Source organism: Bidens hawaiensis, unplaced genomic scaffold (genome assembly GCF_021521415.1).
Source record: "Bidens hawaiensis isolate Kalapana, Puna unplaced genomic scaffold, B.hawaiensis_p1.1 tig00018162_1, whole genome shotgun sequence".
Lineage (NCBI taxonomy): Eukaryota > Viridiplantae > Streptophyta > Magnoliopsida > Asterales > Asteraceae > Bidens > Bidens hawaiensis.
Genome location: NW_027492750.1, coordinates 132,250 through 151,599, shown reverse-complemented (window position 1 = coordinate 151,599; position 19,350 = coordinate 132,250). Strand labels below are relative to the sequence as shown.

General features: G+C 33.7%; 1 pseudogene across 1 annotated transcript; it reads left to right on the top strand.

Annotated features, from left to right (window-relative positions):
* Positions 1-4,190: 4,190 nt before the first annotated feature.
* LOC143555591 (protein MICRORCHIDIA 7-like) lies at positions 4,191-15,089 on the top strand (annotated as a pseudogene). Its single transcript, XR_013139227.1, has 21 exons — positions 4,191-4,476; positions 7,428-7,502; positions 7,609-7,643; positions 7,752-7,830; positions 7,911-8,003; positions 8,083-8,167; positions 8,265-8,340; positions 9,044-9,172; positions 9,298-9,396; positions 9,489-9,654; positions 9,733-9,742; positions 10,074-10,236; positions 10,336-10,431; positions 10,508-10,559; positions 11,093-11,204; positions 11,279-11,334; positions 12,920-13,299; positions 13,833-13,927; positions 14,009-14,096; positions 14,783-14,893; positions 14,998-15,089. The product of XR_013139227.1 is annotated as a protein MICRORCHIDIA 7-like (transcript).
* The last annotated feature ends 4,261 nt before the right edge of the window (positions 15,090-19,350 follow it).

Below are 19,350 nucleotides of genomic sequence, written 5' to 3'. Positions count from 1 at the left end.
ATCAATCAATCATACCCAGTAAAATCCCACCGACAGCAGAGCTATAGGTAGGGTCTGGGGAGGGTGGGATGTAGGCACACCGTACCTCTATCCAAAGGAATAAAGAGGTGGCTTCCAGAGAGACCCTCGGCTCTAAGAACATGTGTATGAAGCAAAAAAAAAGGAAATCAAAGTTTAACAGTTATATAAAAAACTACTACTAATTATAATAATATTAATAATAAGGTCACAGTTTAACCGCAATATAAAAGCTAATAATAATAATAATAATAAAATATGTAAGGGAAATACCATTATGGTATGTGACCTAAATAAGTTAAGTCTAAGCCCTAAGGTATTCAATTCTCTCTAAAAATCCTTAACTTTAATTCTACTTCTCCACGAATTCCTATCCTCAACCATGTCCTCGGAGAGGTTTAGGTCTATCAAATCATGCCAACCAAAAAATTTTATTGGAATTAATTACAATTCTATTCTAACTCCAAAAAATTTTGTGAACTAAATGATCCGTAAGAAAAATGTTCAAAAAATTATCGCCATCGTACATCTTCGGTGCTTTATGCGAGATGTTCATTGTTAATGTTGGAATCCCTTGATACATAATTGTATCGGCTATGATGTGACATCTTGATTTAAACCGTTTTAGAAGTTCTTCCGCAACATCTCACGTAACAAAATCATTATTCACTTTTCAATCATACCATAAAACTTGAATGATTAAACAATTGTCTTTTTATAACATGAGGGTGTATGATAATCAAAAAGTCTTTGCCAGAATTAAACAAACATCTTGACAAGTCCATCATCTCATTATGGTTCACCACCAATCATTCATTACACATGCTTAACATATCGAGAAAAAAAAGGTCAACTTGTTTGATAATGGGAGTGGGGGTGGTTCGTTATAGGTGGCTATCACCGCCGCCGGTCCCCCCATCATGCGTGATGGGGGGCCGGCCGTGATGGCCATCACGCACTCAATTCAACCGTTGGAAAATTGTTACCGTTGAGAGGAGATTAAAAAAAAACTTAATTAACCTATATAAATATAATCAAATCCATCTTCAAATCCAACTCAAATCCTCTACTACAAACAACATTCTAACATCACACAAACGGAGGGTTCAAAGAAACGTGGCTCGGGTTCAAAGAAAACCCAATCCCGACCAAAGGTTCGACAAAATCTTGGCAACCACAACCGTTCCAAAACCAACCATTTCCAACAACGTGGCTCGAGAGGGTTCAAAGAAACGTGGCTCGAGATTCCGATTACAAGATGAACCCGACACAACCCAACCATTCCAACAACCTTTTCAACCACAACCGTTCCAAAACCAACCATTTCAATCTCAAACATTTAATTCACCGTTTTCATGGACACCGTATCAAAACCAACCGTTTATTCCACCTTTTTCTAGCCAAATATTTCAAAATAATCCTTTTGAAACGTTTCAATCTCAACCGTCACAAACGTCCGTCGATCCTTTAGAGGATAACAATGTTATACATCAATTTGCACGTGCTTTTCGTGATGAAGACGACGATGTGGATGAAGATGAACCCGCGAAGGAGGATGCCATCGTTCGTAGACCTTGGTCGTCCGCGGAGGAGGTCGCCTTGACCAAGGCTTATTTACACGCCACCGAAACAAAAAAACACGGAAACCAACAAAAACGAGAGTTGTTATGGAGACGTGTTATTGCATATTTCGAAAAACTTCCCGGTGCAACCGATCGAAACATGGATAAAATGACTTCCAAGTGGGGAGATTTGAATAGAAAAATGTCAAAATTTAATGTTTGCTACATCCAATTGGCAATTATTTTTTTAAATTTATTAGTTAAATTTTGTTTATAATTTATTACTTTATTTTTACAATTTTGATATATATATATTTTTCAAAATGTTTTGTAGATCCGAGATCCACAAAGCGGAGCGAGCGAGGCGACTATCATAAAGAACGCCTTGAGCAATTATATCAAGATTTTCCGATATAAATCTTTTCCCCACTTGGATGCGTGGGAGATTGCGAGACACCACCCGAAGTGGGAACCGGTTCCCGTGGTCGACATGGACGGACCGACGGCTCCAAGGAAAAAAAGATCTTCAAAAAGATCAAAAACTTCCGATTCCGGGAACTACACAACGTTTACCGACGGGCTTGTCAAGCAACACGCCGAACATGAACTTGAACGATCAACCCGGAGACTATCCCGACGAAGACACACCCACACCCACACGGCCGCATCGCAAGAAAAGTGGGGAATCGTCAAGATTAGGAAAGGAAACGGTGGCCGAGGACTTCAACGAATACAAGTCGGCTAAGTTGGCGGAAATGGTCGAGACGAAGGAGCGAAAGCAACTAGCTCTTGCTTCAAAATTAAAATGTGACGAGGCGTATATCAACCATTTGAATGAAAACCAAAAAAACGTCGATTTAACATTTATCGTACAACCGCACGAACATCTTAACGAATCCTTTAGATCGATCATACTTCAACGCAAACGCGAGCTATGCGAGAATTGGGGTTGGGAAGCGCCGTTGGTTTTTTTTTTGTCGGTTTTTTTAATTTATTTATCTTTGTAATATTTATTTAATGTTGTTTTATTTTTTATTTAATTTAACCTTGTTTTAGTATTTATTGTAAAAAAAAATAAAAAAATAAAAAAAAATTCCATCACACCACCACCTCACCAAAATTCTATCACCTTCAAGCTGGTTTATACATTTATTTTTTGTTTTAGTAAATTACGGTAGGAAACCAGTTAAAGTAAGATTCAAATATGTCACTGTGCTTACCGTAAAATTTGTTTATTTAGATTGTTTTGAAGTATTTTTCTTGAGATAAATATATATTGATCGAACAAATTTAATAACACTTTTGTTTATGTATATTTGAATCACTAAATAAGGATTTTCTTTTGAAGATTATAACGTAACAAGTAACCAAAAAATATAACTTTATTCTATAGTTTATTATAGAAAATTATTTATTGACTTTTTCTATAATCCGCCTTTTAAAAACAACCTTCATTTATGAAGCAAAGTTCAAATGGTGACCATACGTGATCCAAACGAAATTCAAGTATATATGCCGTACAAAAGCCGAGCTTATACAACTTATTTGATTTATCCTGAGGCTTTTTATCGTTCATTTAATCTCTTTTTTGAGAAGCACATTAGCAAAGCTAGAGGGGTACATTACTATATGAAGATCGGTTGTGTGATCATAAGTTATATAGGCGTGTAAGTCACTAACTTTTGTATCATGACATCACATATGGCACAAGAAATCCGTGTGGCTCCATTTGTATTTAACAAAATACTTAACAATGGAAGATAACGTTCACACTCCGGAATTTTGAAAACCAAAAATACGATAAAAACACCAAGTATTTTGTAATTATATTGTCGTAAATTTAATATTTAAAAATTTATAGGTTACTGGTACGATAATTAAAATATTTGATTCATGAATCAAATTTATCATTATGATTCTCCGCTCAAGATAACCCGCGATCAAAGTTTAAAAAGAGTAATTCCTTGCACCATTCCGCGACACAATGCCTGATGCTAAATTAAGGTGACTACTAATCTTTGATTCTTATATGTTGTCTCAGCTTCTAGCTTCTGGTAATTGTTGAACTTGATTAGTTGATTATTACGGATAGTAGTTTTCAATTGAAGAAGACAAAATAAGCCAATAAGGTTACTGGGTCCGGCTCACTTGATCTGGCCCAATAAGTTAGATCCATGTGTCATGTTTTTAAGCCCGCCGGTTTCTTTTAAATTAACGTGTGTTAATGTGTGATTACATAATATGTTTGTTTAGACTGTTCTCTATGGTCATCGAAGCCCCTCCACAATGTTACGTTAGCGCCACATAGACACTAAGAGCATTGAAACCCCAACTTATAATGCCCCAGTTTATTACCCTTAAAAGATTTCCTTTGGGTTTTGTCACTTAAAAAGAAATAAAATCAAATGGTGTGTGGTTTTAAAGCTGATGCTTTTGCCCTTTTGTAATACAACAACGTGGAGTTGATGCATAATATATATCCAGATGGCGCCTAGTATTTAACACACCCTTCCATTTACTATACGTGTCGTACTACACCATTTTCCCATAAAGTCACTGGATTTCACTACATTAATTATTATTATTATCAATTTCTAAAACTTACTCCCAATGGATCATAAGCGACCACACATGCAACTACTCAACAACGCTACTAAAACTAAAACAACAACAAAGGATGCTTCAGATATTCCAGTCATTGATCTCGACGATGATGTTGATGATCAAAGTCATAGTAACAAGAGGAAGAAACTTTCCGACGACGTCATTCCGGATGGTTTTCTGGATCCTTTGCCGCCAAACACATTGCCACGTGTCGCGAGTTGTAAACAGTTTTGGAAATCCGGTGATTTCGAAGGCTGGTCCGCCGGTGATTGGAGTGCAGCTTCAGCTTCAGGTATGCATGTTGAAAGGGATTCAACTATTAGTTAATATTTATGTTTGTTTTTTGGAGGGCTAGTTAATTAAATTGGAAGTGTTTGGCCCGGGTATACTTAACGCCCATAGAGTTAAAGCTAAAGCTGATTTTGTAAAAGATAACAAGCGGACGCCACTAGGCAAACTATGTTAAATTGTTAACGAACTTTAAAAACCTCAACATTCACCCCACAATAATTTAATTTAAGAAGAATTGTTTTTAAATTAAAATGAGGGGTTAATTAGCATGGTTAAATCACTTTCTTTAAGTGAGATGTTGTAGAAAGGGGTTAAAGTGAGTGTGATGTGGCCCTCATGAGGAGTCAACTTAAACCATCTCCAACAGGTTTTGATTTAAACCAGTCACATCATCACTGTCATATCAGTTTTTTTTAAAACCTCATCTTTGCTCCAACAATACACCATCTCAAACTATCTTTACATTTCCACATCATCACTTATTTTAACATTTATTTTAAATAAGAATTTCACAATACTATTAAATATTTAATTTTATAAATTTTATTTAAATTAATGGCGAAACACGGGTTGGATGAGTAGGACTTTTTGTAACGTTTTTTTTTTTGCTAGGATTTCTTGTAATCTTTTTTTTTCTAAGATTCTTTGTAATGTCTAAACCTTCTTGTAACCTTTTTAACCTTTTTCTATGACTTTTTGTAACGTGTTTTTTTCTAGTACTTCTTGTCATGTTTTTTATATTCGAATTAAGTGTTGTAAAATAGATAATAAAATCGTTGGATTTTTAAAAAAACTAGCCGTTAAATAATTTAACCGTTAAACTAGCTAAAATAAACAAACAAAAAATACATCATTATTGAAATAAATATAAAAATATGTATATGTATAATATTTTAATATATTTTATAAATATAAATATGTGTGTGTGTGTGTATGTTTGTGGTGAAAGATGTGTGGGACCCACAATAGGTGGTTTTTGATGGTTTGATTTTTCAAACCTCAAAACTTTGATTTTGGTTTGAACCAACCACTCCAATGATTAGGGTTGGTTTGAACCAACAAAAACCAACCACTGGAGATGGTCTAAGGAACATGAATGTATATCATGGCTTTAGGGTGGTGGGGGGTGGAGCTCGGGTACCCTCCATGGGTATACCGGTTATTCGGTGAACACGGCCGCCGCCCTCCCAAAAGTCGCTAGTGAGAGTGTTGTTCACGGGGTATTCCCTCTTGAAGAGAAAAGGAAAGGGTGTTGGGTTGTGTGCCCAACGAATAGTTTTTCTTTTGACCGTTTGATTTTTTTTTCACTTATAAATAACACTTTCTACTAATTTTATATTCTAAAACTATTTTTATCAATTTCTCTCTAAACTATCTTTTTATATGGAGCAATCAAATCCCGAACCGATAATTAGGAGAGGGCCAAAAAAAATGGGGCAATCAAATCCCGAACCGATAGTTAGGAGAGGGCACAAAATGGAGCCATGAAGAAGTTGTTAGCAAAGTCTTGGGTCCATGTTTCTGAAGCCATGGACCCTATGAACCAATGAACGCTGGATTTTTGGCCACTAGTTCGGAACTATTTTGTTTCAGATGGAGGATCAAGCAATCATACAGAGCACCAAGTGTGTTCGAAATGATAAAATATAGTGATACAAATTAACGTTCGCGATAACGACACATTAAATTATAGCGGAAGTCAAAAGCAGATGGAATTGGGAAAAATATTTTTACTTTATTTTTATGAATAAAGTGTTGTTTAAGTATTTATGTACTTTTAAATGTATAATCTATGCATTTTTATTATTATTATTTTTTGAGTTTTTAAATTGATCATATATTAGTTATTTTTAAATAAAAATTTTAATTCTTTTGTGTAGTTCAGGGTTGTGCCACTAACCCTTAGAGACATCCAAGGTAGTTCAGGTAAAAGTTGTGATGGCAATGCATGAAAGATTGGTTGGGTCTTAAGGTAGCAAGGGTACCCTCTAGGGTTGCACCCCCACAACCCTTGAGTGTTAATTAGTTCCAAGTTAGTATTTATGTCTCTTTTAGATTCTTATTTTAGTTGATTTAGGGTTATTTTTAGAAAAAGTAAGTAAAGAAACATTAGAAAGTGAACAACATAAAAGAAGTTATGAAAGCACTATAATTGAGAAAATTAATAATATTATTGAATAGTCAAACCATTACATGATCAAACACCATTTAATAAGTAAATTGGGGTGGAATTTGGACTAGGGTTTAAACGAGCCTAGTCGAGCCTCCAATCATTAGATAATTGAATTGAGCCAAACTTAAAGGAGCTCGCGCCTGTCCTTCACACATCAAGCCTAAACGAGCTTTTTATTTGTATGATTTTTTTAAAAAAAATTAATGTATATGTAATAATATGATATTGTTACATATAAAGTTATGATAAGAAATAAATAATTAAAGTATTTTATATTGTGTGAATATATATGTAAAAATTATAAAAAAAGATATAAAAAAATAATTAAACATTAAGTAATAAACGAGTTTTCACGAGCTTGAAAAATTCCTGATGGGCCAAACTTGAGCTTCTGAAATAGAGCTGTAAACGATATGTCCTTGAATTTGGTTTGATCTCTATCTTTGTAATAACATGCAACCTTAGGCTAGCATGAATATAATTGCTATCCGCACAATTTTGTACTGTTACATATGCCCTAAATTGGAAAAGGGGGCCAATGTGGTCCGTGGGGTTAGCGCACTTGGCAGAGGCACACACCACTTAGAGGGAGATACCAGATTCAAACCTAGGAAATTAAGTAGTTCAGATTTATTATTTTATTGGTGTAATATAGATTTATTGGTGTAAAATAACGTAGGAGTAACATCTGCCGTTCAAATAAAATTTATTTGGAAATTGAAACTCTGTAATTTAATGGCAAGAGCAAGTTATAAAACTCACTTGTTTCATACTTGTAGGTGGTATTGATCATTTGAGGGTCCATCCAAAGTTTCTTCACTCAAATGCAACTAGTCATAAATGGGTTCTCGGTGGTAATATTAGTTCAAATATTTATAATTCCTAAAGTTGGTTATTTATCTATAGTTTTTTTTCTAATTAAAATCGCTTATTTTAGTAACTTACGGATTTGTCATGCAGCTTTTGCCGAGCTTTTGGACAATTCACTAGATGAAGTAATTTTCCAGTCTATATACATATACACAACAATAACAATATTATTATTATTATTATTATTATTATGTTATATATTTTGATGCCTCACTTATTTACTACTTTGTTAGAATTGCAATGGCGCAACATATGTGAATATTGATATGCTTAAAAATAAGAAAGATAACGAGAGAATGTTGTTGATTGAAGGTAAGCGCTATTTTTCAATTTGGGTATATGAAATATAAAATTATTTTTTTAAAACAATTTTCACCTACGTTCTATTGTAGATAATGGTGGCGGGATGAGTCCAGAAAAAATGAGATATTGCATGTCTCTCGGGTATTCATTGAAAAGCAAGGTCAAGGATACAATTGGACAATGTAAGGCAATTTGACCCGTTTACTTATTAGGACAATTTTGATCGATTTACTCATTTGCCCCCGTGGTACCATTTTGTAGATGGAAATGGATTCAAGACAAGTACCATGAGGCTTGGAGCGGATGTTATTGTCTTCACTCGGTGCTCTGGAAATTATGGGAAAACGTTTGTGGTCTATTTATCTTATGAACCACGTATTCTTTTTATTAATAATAATGATTTTAAAAGTACTAATAGGATTAGATTTGATGTTGCCTTGAAGGCCTACACAAAGCATTGGTCTATTGTCCTACACTTTTCTAACAAACACAGGGAAGGAAGATATAATAGTTCCCATGGTAATTAAATTAGCTTATGCTGAAATTATTTTCATGTATTTGAATCCTAAAGGCTAAAAAGTTACTGAAATTCCATGCAAAACAATTTAGGTAGGTTGCAACGTGATTTTGAAATTTGTTTATGAATCTTTTCATCGAAAGTAACTCGTGGCTCGATTGAAAACAAAACTCACTGGAAATCATCTCGTTTAAACGAGCCAAGCTAAGCCGAGCCGAGCAGACTCAATTTGTTAACACGAAATGACCCAAGCCGGCTCAATTTGTAAACGAGCCTAGCCAAGGTAATCTTGGTTCATTTGCTTGCCCGTTACGCTTGTTTAGCTAGCTCGTTGGCTCGCTTGTAAGACTTGGTTAGCTGGCTCATTGGCTCTTTTAATTAAAGCCCAAATTCTAATATACACACACAAATCACAAATGCATATCAGTTTTGTGTAAAAATTAAAATTATATTTATATTAAAATAAACGAGCTGGATCGATGAGCCATGAGTCGACTCGATCTTTTTACACGCCGACCTCGAGCTAAATATTTCAGCTTGTTAAGATAAAAATCTGAGTTGGCTTGGCTCAATTTGTAAACGAGCCGAGCTCAAGACCAACTTGGCTCGCTCAGCTTGTCTCTCCTCATTTACAGCTCTAGAAGTAACTTATGATGGGCTATTTTGTTTATTTTTGGTGGTTGACTCATTGACTACAATAAAAAGCTTGATTATGAAAAAAGTGGGCAAGAATGGAATAAGATGAAACGATCATCAGCCGGTGACTGGAATACAAACGTTGAGACAATGCTACAACGGTCTCCATTTTCAAGTGAAGCAGACCTCTTGAAACAAGTGATACTTCTTTGTTAATCATATTGCTTTTATATGTTGATAAACATGGATTCTTTTATTGCCTAAAAGCATACGCATTTAATTAGTATTGTAATATTGATTTCTTTTTTGTTTTTACCTTGTAGTTTGATCATATGAAGGATCAGGGTACGCGCATGATCATTTACAATCTATGGGAGGATGATCAAGGAAAACTAGAGCTCGATTTTGATGCTGATGATGATGTTTGTTTTTGCCATTAATTCTTGATCTTTATGTAACTCCTTTATGGTCATATGTTCCGAGCTTAGTAGGCATTATTTCTTTTCTCTTGCAGGATATTCAAATTCGAGGCGTTAATCGAGACGAGAAAAAAATAAAAATGGCACAAGAATATCCAAACTCCAGACACTACTTGACATACCGTCACTCACTCAGGGTAAACCTTACTTTTGAATTTTTAAAACAAAAACATGGACAAGCATAACCTGCTAAATAGGATCGTGTTTGGGCTGACCCAGTAACCCGTTTATGTTTCAAAATTTGTTTTTTCAGCAAATTACATTTTTCGTCCTATATAGGAAATTACAGGTTTCGTCCTCCTTAAACTAAGGAAATAACAAGAATGTCCATATGGACTTAACATCTAAATTTAACGCCTATTACTGGAAATGATGAAACACGCTTATATTTTACAAGATATGGGCGATTCCTGTTCTTTTCTTTAGTTTAAGAATGAAACCTGAAATTTTCTATAGTCTGAAATGACTGTTCAATTACTTTTCTCTATAGTGTAAATGTTATTGATTTGTGTTTCATACTTTTCTCTTAAAACCCGTCAACCCATTTGAGTCATTTAGATAGTTGGTTTAAACGGGTAGTGTTCGGGTATTATATAATGAGTTCTTTTTAATATTGTCAGAGTTATGCATCGATTTTTATATCTAAGAGTTCCTCATAATTTCCGGATGATTCTTCGCGGGAGAGATGTTGAGCATCATGATATAATAAATGATATGATGATGAAAAGTGTGGTCACCTATCGCCCACACCCCGGTCTTGAAGGGATCCCCAAGGATTCAAATGTAATAACGGCTAAAAAGTTGACCTATTCTGACCCATCTCCCAATCCACCCATTTTCCCCCCTATATAATACTTGTGTGTCTGTTTGTGCAATTAGCAGATTGCTGTTGTTGCTACTGTGGGGTTTGTAAAGGATGCAAAAGCTCATATTGATGTTCAGGGGTTCAATGTATATCATAAAAACAGACTTATCAAGGTTGACTTGTGTTGACTTGTATGACACTGCAATTGTTCTAAGCATTTCTCATATTGCAATGCTTCTTGTTTTACAGCCATTTTGGAGACTCTGGCATGTTTCTGGAAGTCGTGGACGTGGGATCATAGGCATGTGACTGTGTGCGTGTGTGTGTGTGTTTGAGTGCGCGCGCGTGTGTTTGAGTGTGTGGGTGCGCGCGTGTGTGTAGAAAGAGTCATGAGAAAACTAATATGATATGAAAACCTAGAATACAACCAACCAATCATTTATATAGCTTCATGAGCCACAATTTTTTGTCTTTGTTTACATTTTACATTTTTAACCTTATAATTAAAGTAATAAAAAAAGTACATATTATATAGTCCACGAAGCGACATATATATGTAACTTCATGAGCTACATATATGACATCGTATAAGACGCATATATGTAGCTTCATTAGCTACATATTTTTAACTTCATGAGCCACAAATTTCTTTCTTTATCTTTTTTTACATTTTACATTTTAACAATATAATTAAAAGAAATGAAAAAATGATTGGTTGGTAGTAGTTTTTTTGGTTTTATTATATCTTTTTGGTTTTTCATGATCCCTTTTATATATACTCCTTTTAAAGAGGGAACTAATAAAGAAGTCGCGAAAAAATGTTTGGTTGGTTAGGTGTATTGGAAGCTGATTTTGTTGAACCAGCTCATAATAAGCAAGGGTTTGAGCGGACCACGGTTCTTCAAAGACTTGAAGGACGCCTTCTTCAAATGCAGAAGACATACTGGTATATGTATTGTTGATAGTAATAATGTTGTTTCTTTTTATAAGTTAAAAAAACACAAATATTTCTTGATTTAGGTATGCGAACTGTCACAAAGTCGGCTACACAGATGGGAAAAGTGCTGAGGACTCAGGTAATTGCTATATTAGTTAGTAGTTTCTTGATATTGCATCGAAATCGGCACTTTTAGGTGATATGCCTAGCAAAACATTTTGCTAACTACTAAATTAGATTAATTAGAAAAGATTGAAAAGTTAAATTTTGCATAATTAGAGAGCTGATAGACATCTCAAAGCCTAGTCAATCTTATATTGTTTTGCTTTTTAAGTCTTTTTTCTTTTTGGTCAATAAGCCTAGTTGGACATTGTGATCAGGAAGTATTATGTAAGTGGCGATATAATCTCTTTAAAGCGTCTGAAACTTTTGACAAAATTGCTTAGTTATTTTCCAAGAATAACTAGAAGTTCTACCTTTTAATTATAATCTTAACTTAATTTAGGTCAAATGAGATTTATCATGTTTAATTTGTATTAATAGTTTGTAAAAAAACATTTAACTTTCATTAAATAGCGTATAAGGTAGAGAGAAAGTTATACACCTTGTCTGTACATACATGGTATGGACCATTATAGAACACTAAATTATTGTGAGAACAAAATTAAAAAAAAAAAAAAGAAAAAAGTAACTCATTTAACTTTTTAATTGCTGGTTCATATTTTTAAAATTTTGTACTTTTTATATACACATAAGACATATGTAGGTAATGTACATAAAAATCCATCAAACACATAAATTCATATATTTCTTAACTAGGATAAAGCCCGTGAAATACACGAATGGTTAAAAAAGTTAAATTTAATATACATAACATATCTTATGGATTAATTTGTATTTGTATTTTAAAATAAATCAAAATGGAAGGTTGTGAATCTATATCAACTAGGAAAAAGATAAGGTTAACATCAATTCATTTTAGTTGAGATGGTAAGCAATAATCATTTTAAAAGCAAGCTAGTGAGTTTGATTCTCATCAACAACGTATTTTTTATTTTATCATTCATGAAGGGAAAATTGTAAAAAATGAAACTTGTACACTTGACAACCAATGTGGTGGGTCTAATTGAATGACACGTGAAAAAATGGTATCGCTTTAATAGTATAGGTAGATTTTATACGTTTATCTTTACAACAATGATAGCATACCCAATAAAATCACACAAATGACTAAGCTATTAGTAGGGTATAAGAAGGGTGGTATGCAGACAAACCATACCTCTATCCTATACACTACTAAATTATTAGCCTCTAATAGTTGAATCGAATTAGGACTTGGAAAGGAAAGGCTGAGAACAATTTATGAAGATGGAAGACAATTAAATTATTAGCCTCTAATTAACAGCTAACTGTCGATCTTAACCCAAAAACTAAATAACAAACTCATTAGCCAAAGCTACGACAACTACCCTCAAACTTTCAACAGTTATCAGAAACTAGTAACTTTGTTTGAGCCGTATTGACTTTCACATTTAACTTTAATTTGACTTGTTAGACTTTCATAACCTCATAAAAGTTATTCTATCATCCCATTTTTTCTTCATTAAATTTCATTCCGTTCCAGCCAACCAAACATTGTGTACCGAAAACGAAAGGCATTGGAATTAATTATGCAAGACATGAATATATAATTTATCTAACCTTTAATTTTCTGGTTATTGTAGAGCCTTCTCCTGATCACACGGCTGAAGCTACTAGAAGGAGAAGTTCCAGGACGAACCCCGCTCTAAAACTAGACATTATTTATTCACAACCACACAAAAAGGCAGTTATAACTAAACCTAACAGGCGTCCTACTGCAGCCACTAATGGTAATAATAATATTAATATTGGAGAAAAAAGGAGTAAATCAAATGGGATTTCTGGTGTAACTGCAAGCTCCTCTGAGTCATCATCACCTTTGACAGAAAACAACCAAACTACGCTGAATAAACGACATGCAAATGGTCGGATAGCCCGTCTACTTTCAGATTTAGAGGTCAGTGTTCCTGATTATTCTCCGACTGTAAAAGCGGTAAAAGCTGACGCACCACCTCACTTAGGGGTAATTTTAACTGATTTTACTCATTTTAACTTACAGTTAATTACCGGTTTTACCACATTATCGATGCGGCAGTCTCACTAGAGTTGCTGCAATTTGTAGTTATTAGAATGCCAATTTAAGTATTTATCCCTTGCATATAAGGCTCCATTGACTTGGAAAACTTGTATTTATGATAATTGATAGGGGTAAAATTGGAATTTGAAATTATTTTTATTTCTCTAAAATTTATTGATGAGAGGTGAAAAGTTACATATGATATTAATTTTCACATGATATTCTTTGTGTATTTGTAGTTAAAAATAGTTATTAAATATAACATCATTTGCCACTTAGCATATTCCCTGTCAGCGGTTTTTTAAAAATTACCAATAATATTATGCAGCGGTTGAACATGTCATTTGTCACTAATCACCATAAGCTGTAAGTTAAATGTAACTTAGTTTCTAAATCTGGTGAAATTTAAGCTGGTTGGTTATTGCTTTAAGTGTTGCAACTTTATATGTGTGCTCAACTTGTTCTTTTAAATTGTGAAGTCTCCTGATGTTGATGGGAACGGAACCGATCGTTCAAATTCTAGTACTCCCAGCTTAGAGCTGTTGATGGAACAGAACCGTGACTTGAAAGAAAGGTGCGTGGTATCTTTCTTCTTCTTATTATTATTTTTATCATTGTTATTGTCATTATAAATTCGATTTCACTTATTATACAGATTAAAAAGGAGAGAAGAAGAGGTATTAGGTGATCTGATGCAAGATCTAAAATATGAGAAAAATCGCAGATATGAACTTGAAGCTCAGGTAAATACCACATTCTTTTACTAAAGGTGACAATTTCAACAAGTCAAATGGGTTAAGCTAAAGGATGCAACAAAAAACAGAACCTGGTATAAATGGGTTAATTCGTTTCGAGCTTGTGAAGACAAATAGCTATATAGGTCGTGTTCGTGTCAACTCGACAGGTTTACGAGTTCACCCGTTTAACCAGTTTATGTTTCTATTCTCAAAAACGTTGTTTTATGTCAGAAACTATTAAGATTCGAGTATCTTACAGCAAAATTCAAAAATTAAAACAGAAATGGATCTCATATAAACACTTTTCTTAGATTTGCATATTTGGTTAAATGTTGTAATATTAAAGTATTAATATGCAAAACTTTTGGGTTGAATGGGTTATGTTTGTGTTAACTTGTGAATATTCGTGTTGTGTATGGGTTCATATGTCTAAAAATATGCATTATTTTGGGTCCATTTTTATTTCAGCCCAAAAATTTCAAGTCCAAATGGCAAAACTTAAAAAAAACAAAACCAAACCAAACCAAACCCAAACTGAAAATACCAAAACCGAACGGTTTTGAGGCCAATTTAGCACCTCTAGTTGAACTGCTCACAAAAATGTTTTGGTGGCATGCACAAGATGACATATTTGGCCCGCTACCAACACTGATAAAAGCGGCGCTTAAATTATTAATGCTTTGTATAACCAGCTAGAGGAGGCGAAACAAAAATAAGAGGTTTTAAAAAAAGAGCATGATAGTTTAATCGCAATAAAAGAGCGTAAAGACGCCGAGGAGCAGACTTTAAGAAAAAAGTTGAAGGTTTGTTTATTCGTTTACTTGTATTTATCATTTATTTATTTGCTGCATTTCTTATAAAACAAATGATTGAATATATGGTTGTTTATTTAATAAAATATGAGCAGGAAGCAGAAACTACAACCAAAGACTTGATGGAAAAAGTGAGACAGTTGCAGTTGGAAAAAATGAAAATGATGGGCACAAATGGGGTCACTAGGAATTATCCAAAAATGAATTAATCTAAGTTTTATTTTGTTACTTAGGTTTAACTGATTAAATTATAGACATTCTCATCATGTTTCATGATTGGCTAGTTGGAATGAAAAGTGTCACTCATGTAATTGAAGTTTGCTTCAGTTTGTTTTTATCTTTTTGACGTTCAGAAAGTTCTAAATTAGTTTTGAACTTTTTATTTTATTAAACTATTCGCATGCCCGTCTTGATCCCACTTTCCCTGCTAGTATAACGCATGGCCTTGCGGGACAGCCCTCGCTTGTATAATGCACGGCCTAACTTATGGAATGCGAGACGGGATGATGTGCCATGAGGTGACTTTGTATGGTATTTTCGATGATTACTCGGAAAAATGTTACGGTCAAATGGGGTGGCATCTATTATGTTAACTAGTCATTTCTTGTGCGCGTTGTGCCGTGAATTCTGTAGGTAAAGCCCGAAGTGTTGCATCGACACGTCAATGCGAACTCTGTTGGTACCGGCTACGCTCTTTACGTTACCGAAACTATAACTAAAACACAAGTTCTTCAAATTAATATATTTAAACAAAAATATATATATATAGCTGCACTCATATAACTTAAGATATAAAAAAATTAATAAATTTAAAACAATGTTTTTTCAGTGGGTAAATCCGAGCGTTGCGACGATGACTCGACTTGTATTCAGCCAGTATTAGTTACGTTTTACGGTACCATAACTACAAACAAAAGATAAGTTCGTCAAATTAACATATAAAATAACTATTAGCATATACATATAGAAGAAATTAAATATATAAAGTCACGTTTATTCGGTCGGTAAAACCCGACTGGTAACTAGAGTGTTGTCGGTGAAACCCGGGCGTTAGTAAAACTCGAGCTTTGAAACATGGGTGTTGGTAAAATCGAGCGTTAGACGACAAGAAGACGCAAATATCGTTAATATCTTTTACATTCATTGCGGTATAAGTATAATTAAAAAAAAATACACATATTTTGAAAAAGCAACAAAAAAAACAGTAAAATAATCTAGAATTCATCTTGTGGCACCGACATGTCTCATTTACTTCTATATAGATAATTACTTAAATGCAGGGCCTCCTCTAAAGGAGGGCAGGGTGGTCGATAGACTCCTGTCCCACACCCCGTTAGGCCCGAATTTTTTTTTTCAAATATATATATTTTTTTGAAAAACAATTTTTATATTTAATGTTTAACTTAATTGAACAACTACTAGTTTGGTCTAGTAGCAAAGGGTTTTGATTTTCAATCTAAAGGTTTTGGGTTCTATGCTCACTTTAGACATGCTTAAGCCTTTTTTTATACAAAAGGTTTTTTACACAATTCAACAAAAAAAAAAACCATTTACATAACCAAGTAAGCTCATTTAAAAATTAAAGTGTTTAAACCCAACAAAAAAACTCATTTTACAATTTTCTTTATCACCTTCGGCCCAAAAACTTTTAACAATTTTCAGAGATGGGCCTAGCTTAAATGTAATAGTTGAAGGATCTCTCTGTACTAGCCGAACTTGTCATGAAGAGTGAGTTCATGTATGATAACAATGTCGGAACTGAGATGGGATCTATGGATTTATTTGAGCTAATTGCTGCTTCTTTGCATATTCTTTTCTTCAAGTAATCATTGATTTGAGACCGTGCAAAAAAAAAAAAAAAAAAAACTTTTACCACTTTTGTAACTTGATCATGATATGCTCATTTTGATGAAAACTCTACTCAAAACTTATGATGAGCCGCTCAACATATTAAGGTTGATACCAGGAGAGAAAGAGAGAGACAGTCCTAACTGTTGAAGTGGCAGTCAATTGATATAGAAGGTCTTATCATCAATCATGGGCGAAAATATGAAAGAAATGGTGACGTTGAAGGATATATAGAAGCGGAAACACTAACACCGCAATGAAAAATCTATACTCCAGGAACTCGAAGACGAATCTATTTGTAATTGGTAAAACTAAACAATACAATTAAAAATATGTACTCCGTGAACTCATTCATTTTTAAGTGACAATGAATGATGATGATGAGGGATCACAACTCAAATTTCTGACTCGGAGCATTCTCAACCTATCCCCCATCTCCATCTTTATAATTACACTAAAAAACACTGTATTTCTCTTTTATGTTTAATTACATTTCTCTCTCTACCCTATAATTTACAAAAAATCACTACCTTTTCTCAAAATTTACAAAAAATCACTATTTTTTCTCTCTTCACCCTATAATTTGCACTCACAAGCACTCAAAATTCCTCCCTATAATTTACAAACTTCACTCACAAAAATTTGAGGGATAGGATGAGAATGCTCTCAGACTCATACCAGTAAGGATATTGATGTGTGGGTGAAATAATGTGTTTTTAATGTTTAATATTGTGTGTTTTAATTGTTTGTATCTATCGAACACGATTACTTTGATTTGTTTTATGTGTGTAGGTGTTTGGAGCTTAATGGAGCTATTTCGAGCATGGAAGATGCTGAATAATTGAGTTATAAATGAAAGGAAGCAACCCGGGGGTGGGGGGGGGGGGGGGTTGGAACGGCTTACGTGCATAAAGAAAACGAAGAATAAAGCAATCGGGTACCGGGCAAGCCGTAAGCCAAGGTAGCTCGTGAGGCAAAACACCATGGTCGTAAGCTACTCTGACCACCGTAAGCTACGACCAAGCCGTAAGCTACTCAGGCCACCGTAAGCTACGATGTGGGCGTAGCTTACGACCATCTGGACGCACAGATTCGTATTTTCACGAGTTTGAGAGTATTTATGGCCCGTTTTCACATTAGGTTGTTCATCTTCATACCCTAGCCGTTGGGGACGATTTTGGAGATGTGATTCATCATCTTAACACCTCTCGGTCATTAATTCATCCATTCTTCCATCTTTCCAATCCATCAATAGAGCTAATCATGATGTAGAGGCAAGGCTAAATCATTTGTGACCACTTCAGGTGTATGGTTTGCATATGAACTGAATGTTTTATGATTGCTACCAGTATTGGGATTTTGTTTTGATTAATCTTTTGATTGATTGAATATTTATGTTTGTTTGAATTGGTTAAACAGTTGTTTTTCTATAGAGTTTGTGTTCATCAACATTTAGGATTAAGTTCTTATTATCATTGAACCGTTTATCATTAATCATTGATAGATGCTAGGTTTTATATTAACAAACTGGTAATTAGGTATACCGCGTTCAGTTATGTCAATTCGTCGGATTAAGTTCTGTGAATCATAATAACCAAACTAATATGTCTAGTAATTATTTGCCTATTCTAATTAACGAATTATGTATATGTGATTCCCCAATTAATGTAAGTTTATTTAGTCAATTCATTGCATTACTGAACCTGAAGTGTTGTTACCATTTTATCTAACAGTTTACAGATAAAATCATAAGTTGCTTGACATAATTTCTCCATTTAGTTATTTAAATTTGTGAACAATGAACATGAATTGCACTTTCCAATGATTTCTCATGGAGACAACCATATTTACCCGTACTAGTTATAGGTATTTAAGTCTTATAAATACTTGTTTTTATTAGAGCATGAAATGAGGGGTGTTCAAAAGAATTCGAATCCGAATTATCTGACTATCCATATCCAAGTATCCGAAATTTCAGATATCTGAAAATTCGGATTCAAATAGTATTTTGGGATTTTTCGAATAGTTCGGATATTCAAACTATCCAAAATATTAAAATTAATATTTTTTAATTTTATTTTATATTCCATAATAAGAGTTGTAACCCTAATTTTGTAAACATAACATAGCCGCTTCCTACACATCTACGGGGACGTTTAGGATTGCTTATTTTCATCAACTTATAACTTGTAAACTTTTTGAAAAGTAATAAAGTGTTTGAGATTGCTTATATGAGAGGAAAAGTTCCATAAGTTACACTTTTATAACTTATTAACTTAATGAAAAGTTAAAAGCTCCGGTTTTAGAAAAAAAATATTTAAAAAAATAAAAAGGTATATATTTATAAACAAATATAATAAACCATAATAGTTAGAAAATAACAAAAAGTATAAAACTTATATTTAGTAAAAAAAAAAGAAATATTTATATGAATTAAAAGTTTATGAAAAATATAAAAAAGCCCCTCAAAGTTATATTAACTAACGGTTGGTGGATGACACTAGTGGGTTGGACTACAACTGATAGTTAATTAAAACTATTGTACCATAAAAGCCTAAAATAAACCATTGGACCAAAATTGATAATTTTAAGAAACCATA